The sequence below is a fragment of the Triticum urartu genome, unplaced genomic scaffold (genome assembly GCF_056163025.1).
Source record: "Triticum urartu cultivar PI428250 unplaced genomic scaffold, HENAU_Tu73 scaffold635, whole genome shotgun sequence".
Taxonomy (NCBI): Eukaryota; Viridiplantae; Streptophyta; class Magnoliopsida; order Poales; family Poaceae; genus Triticum; species Triticum urartu.
Window position 1 is genome coordinate 10,001 of NW_028260820.1, and position 9,675 is coordinate 19,675.

Consider the following 9,675-nt stretch of genomic DNA (forward strand, 5'->3'; position numbering starts at 1 on the left):
TAGGAAAATCATGATCGGGATAGCGGACGTAAAGCTATTGAACTTAGGTATGCTCTTTCCTTTTGTCGAAGTGGAATCGTAGAACAGAATGTGATACGATGAGATAGAATGCAATAGAAATAGAAACAAGGATAGCGAACGGGTTACCTACTCCTAAGGGTCAAAGCAAGCCCTTTAATTCAATTCTTTATTCTTACATTAAAATTCTTACATTAAAGAATGAATAAAATCTCCCCAAGTAGGATTCGAACCTACGACCAGTCAGTTAACAGCCGACCGCTCTACCACTGAGCTACTGAGGAACAAGGGGGGATTCGACCTCCTAGAGTTCAACTCCCGCTCTCAACCCATGAACAATATGAGTCCGAAGCTTCTTTCGTAACTCCCATAATTTCTTCGTAGTGGCTCCGTTCCATGCCTCATTTCATAGGGAAGCCCAAAGTGGCTCTATTTCATTCTATTTCACTTCCTAGCACTTCCTATCATTTAATATCCATCCCTTTGGTCTTATTGACATAAGAGATGTCATTTATAGTCTATCTCTTTCTATATATGGAAAGTCAAGAAATTCTCATCGAAACATCGAGAAATTGTGCATATAGAAAACTCTAAAGAAAGAAAAAAAGGAGACCCATGCCATGATTTTCAAATCTTTTCTATTTAGTAGTCTAAGTTTCTCGATGAGGATAATTAATTCGGTCGTTGTGGTCGGACTCTATTATGGATTTCTGACTACATTCTCCATAGGTCCCTCTTAGATCTTCTTTCTCCAATCTTGGATTAGGGAAGAAGGAGATATTCGCGACTACTGGCGATTTCATTATGGGGCAGCTCATGATCTTCATATCGATCTATTATCCACCTCTGTATCTATTCTTTCTTAGCTAAACAGGTGGAAGATCTATCCAATTTGGTTATATTATATCATGGACTCGAAAAACGGATCTGAATTTGACTGAAATGCACGATCTTCACAGGTATCACTTTTCACGATACCTAAAAGGTGGAATAGCGATTTTCGAACCATTTCCTATAAGAGAATGGTTTCCATTACTTTGAGAAATGGATTCTTATATCAAACTATAGCTATTGCATTAAAGAAGAAAAGAAACTAATAGAAGTCGAAGACGCGGAATGATAGTGAATAGAGAGAAAGATTCTTCTGATTTTCTTGTTTCTATCTACTAGACGCCGTAGAGAATTGAGAATTTTCATGTCTTTCAATTCTCGTACTCGTAATTGGAAAGTTATGGAAGGAGACCCATCATTTTGCAATGAAAACAACATATAAAACTCTGGACAATTTCGAAATCAGGCCAAGCGTCTTAATACATATGCAAAAAAATTCATTATTGGCCCACCATTGATTAGAAGATTTAGCTTGTATGAATCGCTATTGGTTTGATACGAATAATGACAATCGTTTCAGTATGTTAAGGATACAGATGTATCCACAATTCATTTAGAGTTACTTAATAGTCTATTTCTTATACCATATCTCTATCCCGTGAAATTCTCGAGCCAAAAGATGGATGCATATGCTGTGTTTCATTTTGCTAAATGATATCAATTAAATGGTGTATCAATTCCATAAATTGCATATAGCAATAAATAAATCAGCAAAATTCTTTCTAATATTTTAGATAGAAGAAACATTTCTTCTATCTAAAATATTAGAAAGAATGTACCCTTCTATCCAAATCCAATTTGCATCGATAAAATAAATCCAAATTCCAGTAGTAGATGAATAATTGCAAATTTGTGTGTGTACGAGATTAGAATAACTTCAAAATAACTGACATAATTTTGTATTTTTCCTGATCAGAAAAATACATGAAAAAGAAAGGAGGTAGAAAAATTTTTGGATTTATGGTTAAAGAAGAAAAAGAAGAAAACAGGGGTTCTGTTGAATTTCAAGTATTCAGTTTCACCAATAAGATACGGAGACTTGCTTCACATTTGGAATTACACAAAAAAGATTTTTCATCGGAAAGAGGTCTACGAAGACTTTTGGGAAAACGTCGACGTTTGCTGGCTTATTTGGCAAAGAAAAATAGAGTACGTTATAAGAAATTAATCGGTCAGTTGAATATTCGGGAGCAGTAATTTAATCGTTCAAATTTTTTTCTTGTTTTATTATTTTTTTAGTAGTCTTATAGTAGTCTTAGATTTTTCATTTTGATGAGCCTCGCTTTGAGGAATTCATGGAATAATCCATTTTCATGGAATAATGAATTAAGGAAGAAAGGATATGAGTCTACCGCTTACAAGAAAAGATCTCATGATAGTCAATATGGGCCCTCAACACCCATCAATGCATGGTGTTCTTCGACTGATCGTTACTCTCGATGGTGAGGATGTTATTGATTGTGAACCCATATTAGGGTATTTACACAGAGGAATGGAAAAAATCGCGGAAAACCGAACTATTATACAATACTTACCTTATGTAACAAGGATATAGAGAGATTGTAGAAAGGGGATAGGATAGTTATTTTTGCAAGAGACTTGTTGTAAATTCCTTAACTTAAGAAAGAAAAAAGAATAAAAACACAGATACATAACATAAAAAAAAGAATAAATAAGACGAGATTCGACCTCCCCCTACATATTTAATTTCCTCTCCTATACAAAAACTAGCAAGACCCACTCCATTGGTAATTCCATCAATAACACCCTTATCAAAAAACTCCGTGAGTTCGGTTAACCCTCTTATACCGAGGGTAAAGACCCTAGTATAGAAAATATCTATATAACCACGATTATATGACCAACTGTATATATTTTTTTTTACTTGATCTAAAAATTCTTTTTTAGGATTTCCTTTGTAAAAAGAGTTTATTAAATCCAAATTCTGAAAAAAAGAATAAGCGGATCCATAGAAGATATATGCTATGAATAAACCAAAGATAGCTAGACTTACAGAAGAAATTGCATTAGTAATAAATTCATATGAATTTACAAAAGAATTAGAACTTTCCTGGGTAAAGTTTATTGAGGGAGTTAACCACTTTGATAATATGGTTAACTCTGCTATTCCATTACCAATTCCTCCATTATCAAAAGAGATTCCTATGAATCCAATGAACAAAGTGAAAAGTAGTAATATAAGAAGAGGAAATAACATAGTATTTCCCGTTTCATGCGGATAGGCAAAAGTTTTTTTAGCCCCAAAAGACGTAGTAAAGGATCCTATCCTATTTCTTGTATTACCTTGAATTTTTGGTATATTTTGTGAAAAAAAAGAAACTCCACTCTTCGTTGTTGATAAAACGAAATCCCTATTCACTCCTTTGGGTATCCTTTTTCCCCATAAGGATATTGAATACAAGGAACTCTCTTTAGTGCTACTGTAATTTTGAAAATGAACACGCAAATACCCATCAAATGTAAGTAAATATATCCGAAACATATAAAAGGCAGTTAATCCTGCAGTAAAGGAGGCTATTATTCCAAAAAAGGGCGAATACAACCAACTATTACTAAGGATTTCATCTTTGGACCAGAAGCAAGCAAGAGGTGGAATACCACAAAGAGAAAGTGTACCCCATAAAAAAGTAGTTCTTGTGATTGGAATGTATTTTCTTAAACCGCCCATAAGAACCATATTTTGACTTTTATCTGGTGAATATCCAACAAGAGGTTCCATTGAATGAATAACGGATCCGGATCCCAAGAACAATAAAGCTTTTGAATAAGCATGAGTGATCAAATGGAATAAAGCAGCTTGATAAGAACCTATACCTAGAGCTAACATCATATAACCCAATTGAGACATTGTAGAATAGGCTAAGCTTCTTTTAATATCTCTCTGAGCAAGAGCTAAAGTAGCTCCTAAGAATAGTGTTATTGTACCTACTAAAGAAATAAAACTCATTATCAAAGGTAAAGATATGAAAAGAGGAAGAAGTCGAGCTAGAAGAAAAATTCCCGCAGCAACCATAGTTGCTGCGTGTATAAGAGCCGAAATAGGAGTGGGCCCTTCCATAGCATCGGGTAACCATACGTGAAGAGGGAATTGTGCGGATTTCGCAACTGCACCAAGGAATAATAAAAAAGCACACAAAGTAGTAAGTAAAGAGTTAATTCCATTATTAGGAATCCAGTTATTAGCTATTTTGAACAAATCCCTAAACTCTAAACTACCTGTTATCCAAAAAAAACCTAAAATTCCTAATAATAGACCAAAATCCCCTACACGATTAGTTACAAAAGCTTTTTGACAAGCACTCGCTGCGATTGGTCGTGTAAACCAAAAGCCTATCAATAAATAAGAACACATTCCCACGAGTTCCCAAAAAAAATAAATTTGTATCAAATTGGAGCTAGTAACCAATCCCAACATGGAAGTATTGAAAAAACTTATATAAACAAAAAATCTCAAATATCCTTCATCGTGAGACATATAACCATCACTATAAATAAGAACCAGGATTCCTACAGTAGTAATTAGTATTAACATAATAGAAGTAAGTGGGTCAATCAAGTATCCAAATTCTAAAGAAAAATCATTATTGACGGTCCAAGACCATAGATATTGATAGATCGAACTTCCATTTATTTGTTGAATAGACAGTTGAACTGAGAATACCATAGCTATACTTAAGAGTAAAACACTAGGAAAAGCCCATATGCGACGAAGATTTTTTGTTGCTGTCGGAATAAGAATAAGGCCAAATCCCATTGACATAATAACTGGAAGTGGGAGAAGAGGGATTACCCATGCATATTGATATGTATGTTCCATAAGAAAAGAAATTGCAATTTTTACTTCAATTTTTACTTCAATTTTTCTATAAAATTGTTTCCGATTCACCAAACCAATTCTTATCTCTTTCTGAAAGAATAAATAAAAAGAATAAGAAAAAATACTGAAATTCTTAATTTTTCCAAAATTTATCTCATTGAAATAATTAAAAATTAAGAATGGGTTTAGTTGGTTAAATTAAAAAAGTTAATAAAATAACTAGGTAACGAAGTTATTTTATTAACTAAATAAAGATATTTATAAAAATAAAAAAAAAAAAGTGGAATCATTTTACTTTCTATTCATAATTCATTTTTATATTTCTTTAAAACAAAGATGAAACAGCTCTCTTGTTCCATAATTAACTGATTGAGTGAATTCCAATGAAAACCTATGTTTATAAGAAATTATCGAATAGTCCTTACTTCATATAGAACTAAAATTCTAATGACTATAAATTACCTAAGTTTTAGAATGTCTTGTTTAAGAGACTCAGTATTTTTTGTTTTGATTGGAATTCCTTTCCTTTATGGAATACCATTCTGAACTTAATTAACTATTTTCATTTTCCCTTCTTTTTATCCCCCCGTCTTATCTTATATGGGGGATAGGCTTCCATACCATATATCTATATATGGAGTATACTTGATATATAAATAGATATAAATAGATTTAAATGAGAAACCCTTCTATATATTCTATATTATTAAAAAAAAAGTATAAAATATATAAAGAAAAAATGTTAAAAAATTCTTGTTGTCTTATCCGCATTAGACAAAATGAAGTAAAAAATAATTCAAAATTTAAGTATCTTTCAGTATCTAAGTATAAATACTAATAAAAAGAAGAAAGAAGGATTGATTTGCAGCAATAGATGTCTTTCACATACAACTAGAAAAAAGTAATTTCCTTTTTGAATGGCAGTTCCAAAAAAACGTACTTCAATGTCAAAAAAGCGTATTCGTAAAAATATTTGGAAGAAAAAGACTTATTTTTCCATAGTACAATCTTATTCTTTAGTAAAATCAAGATCATTTTCGAGCGGTAATGAGCATCCAAAACCAAAGGGTTTTTCTGGGCAACAAACAAATAATAAGATTTTGGAATAATATGAATTGACTTATCAAAAAAGAATTCCAATTATTTAATAATTTGGATTCTTCTTTGAATGTACTTTTATGTGTCGAATTACTCGGTACAATATTCTTAGAACAAAAAACCCCTCTTATCTTATATATACAAGAAAAAAAAAGTTTTGTTTGGTATACTGTGTGCTAAGTATTCTTTTCCTATCAATGAACTTTTCATAATTTTCCTAATAGAATCCTCATATTCTATTAGGAAAATTATGAAAAGTGGAGTATTCTTACAATAGGACTTACAACTTCCACCTATCTTCTCCAAAATCATAAGTTAGTAAATCTTATTAATAAGAGCATAAAGACTTTCATTCTAGAAATTTTTAAAAAATCCAAAAAGCCTTTTCTATTTATCCATTTTATTTTAATTTCATCATTAAATAGAAACCCTTTTGGATTTTTTTCATTGTATTGAAAGAATTTTCAAAATGTAAAGGGGAAATTAATTAGAAAAAATTAGTTCTATAATTGCAAGTTAGAAAAAAGAAGTTCCAACTCTTTCAAGCAGTGTTTGTGTTTCTATTGGGCAAAGCAAGAGTTTATTGTAAAAAAAAAAAATGGAAACGATACTACCAAACGAAGTCTATTTTAATGAAAACTCTAATGTTCCTAAATTTTATGGACTTTCCCAATATCGACGATTCCCAAGATAATAGCTATTATTCTTTTAAGTTACCTATTATTTGAAGTTAGCCGCCATGGTGAAATTGGTAGACACGCTGCTCTTAGGAAGCAGTGCTCAAGCATCTCGGTTCGAATCCGAGTGGCGGCATTCTTGAAAAAGAATACAATAGATTAGAAATCAATTCGAAATTTACAATTTTGTAATGGGACCTTCCCCTTATGCTATTTGCAACTTTAGAACATATACTAACTCATATCTCTTTCTCAACGATTTCAATTGTGATTACGATTCATTTTATAACCATTATTAGTTCGTGAACTTGGAGGATTACGCGATTCGTCAGAAAAAGGAATGATAGTTACTTTTTTCTCTATAACAGGATTCTTAGTTTCTCGTTGGGCTTCCTCGGGACATTTTCCATTAAGTAATTTATATGAGTCATTGATCTTCCTTTCATGGGCCCTGTATATTCTTCATACCATTCCTAAAATACAGAACTCTAAAAATGATTTAAGCACAATAACTACGCCAAGTACTATTTTAACGCAAGGCTTTGCCACATCGGGTCTTTTAACTGAAATGCATCAATCCACGATACTAGTACCTGCTCTACAATCTCAGTGGTTAATGATGCATGTCAGTATGATGTTATTAAGCTATGCAACTCTTTTGTGCGGATCCTTATTATCTGCCGCTATTCTAATCATTAGATTTCGAAATAATTTCCATTTCTTTTCTAAAAAGAAAAAAAATGTTTTAAATAAAACATTTTTCTTTAGTGATATTAAATATTTTTATGCAAAAAGAAGTGCTTTAAAAAGAACCTCTGTCCCTTCATTTCCAAATTATTACAAATATCAATTAACGGAGCGTTTGGATTCTTGGAGTTATCGTGTCATTAGCCTAGGATTTACCCTTTTAACCGTAGGTATTCTTTGTGGAGCAGTATGGGCTAATGAGGCCTGGGGATCCTATTGGAATTGGGATCCTAAGGAAACTTGGGCATTTATTACTTGGACCATATTCGCAATTTATTTACATAGTAGAACAAATCCAAATTGGAAGGGTACGAATTCTGCACTTATAGCTTTGATAGGATTTCTTATAATTTGGATTTGTTATTTTGGTATAAATCTATTAGGAATAGGCTTACATAGTTATGGTTCGTTTACATTAACACCTAAATGATTACATAAAATAAAACCTTCATGAAATGAAGGTTTTTACTTTTATGTTTTATTTGAGAACCCCTTGAACGCCTTATCAAAGGGTTCTCAAAAATTCGAGATAGATCTAATTATACTTTTTTACTTATTTCTGCATTATATACTTTTTTACTTATTTCTGCATTAATAGAGCAGACGAGTAAAAAAAAGCAAACCTATTTAGGATAATAATTGGATAAGAGAGCCTCTACCCTGTCAACGGATAGGGAGAGAACAAAATCTGGATAAATACCAATTCCTATTACTGGTAAAAAGATACAGATTAAAATAAAGAGTTCTCGTGGTCCAGAATCCACAAAATTTGCGTTTGGAACATTAAATAGCTTGTATCCATAGAACATCTGGCGTAACATAGATAATAAATAAATAGGAGTTAATATCATTCCAATTGCCATTACAAAAGTAATTAGTGTTTTTGGCATTAACAGAAATTTTGGACTAGTAATTAGTCCAAAAAATACTACTAATTCTGCGACAAAACCACTCATTCCTGGTAAGGCAAGAGAAGCCATTGAAAAGCTACTAAACATGGTAAAAATTTTAGGCATTGGGATAGATATTCCCCCCAGTTCTTCGAGATAAACAAGACGCATTCTATCAGAAGCGGTTCCTGCCAAGAAAAAAAGTGTAGCACCAATAAATCCATGGGATAATATTTGTAAAATAGCTCCATTGAGTCCAATGTTGGTTATGGAACCAATTCCTATAATTATGAAACCCATGTGAGATACAGAGGAATAAGCTATTCTTTTTTTGAAATTTCGTTGACCAAGAGAAGTTGAAGCTGCATAGATTATTTGGATCGCTCCTATTATTACTAACCAGGGCGAAAATAGATAATGAGCATGAGGTAACAATTCCATGTTGATCCGAATCAATCCATATGCTCCCATCTTTAATAATATTCCCGCTAAAAGCATACATGTACTATAATGTGCTTCCCCATGGGTATCTGGTAACCACGTATGTAGGGGTATAATCGGCAATTTGACAGCATAAGCAATAAGGAAGCCAAAATATAAAAGTATTTCCAAGGTTGCAGGGTATGATTGATTAATTAATCTTTCCAAATCTAATCCTGGTTCGTTGGAACCATATAAGCCCATACCCAGAACTCCGATTAAGAAAAAAATGGAACCGCCTGCAGTATACAAAATAAACTTTGTAGCTGAATATAGACGCCTCTTCCCCCCCCACATGGATAAAAGTAAGTAAACAGGAATTAATTCTAACTCCCACATGATAAAAAAAAGTAAAAGGTCTCGCGAAGAAAATAATCCTATTTGACCACTATACATTGCGAGCATCAGGAAATAGAATAATCGCGAATTCCGTGTAATTGGCCAAGCTGCTAAAGTAGCTAAAGTAGTGATAAATCCTGTCAATAAAATAGATCCTAATGAAAGTCCATCGATTCCCAATCTCCAGTGGAAATCGAAGACATCTATCCATTTATAATCCTCCTTTAATTGGATTAAGGGATCCTCCAGTTGGAAATGATAACAGAACGCATAAGTCATTAGAAGGAATTCTAATAAACAAATAGATATAGTATACCACCTAACGACTTTGTTTCCCTTATGAGGTAAAAAGAAAATTAATGAACCTGCAAATATCGGCAAAACAACAAGTATTGTTAACCAAGGAAAATAACTCATGATAAAGTGATAAAGACAAGATACGTTTTGACCAGAAAAGCCCGTGCTCGATTATTTCGAGCACAGGCTTCTTCGGTAAAGAGGAATCAGACGATTCGAGTGAAGTTTTTTGTAACGTATCAATAAGATAGAGCCATGCTACGTGTTGTTTCAGGCCCTAAATAAACGCGGACACTTAAAAAATCTGTCGGGCAGGCAGATTCACATCTCTTACAACCCACACAATCTTCGGTTCTCGGCGCGGAAGCAATTTGCTTGGCTTTACATCCATCCCAGGGTA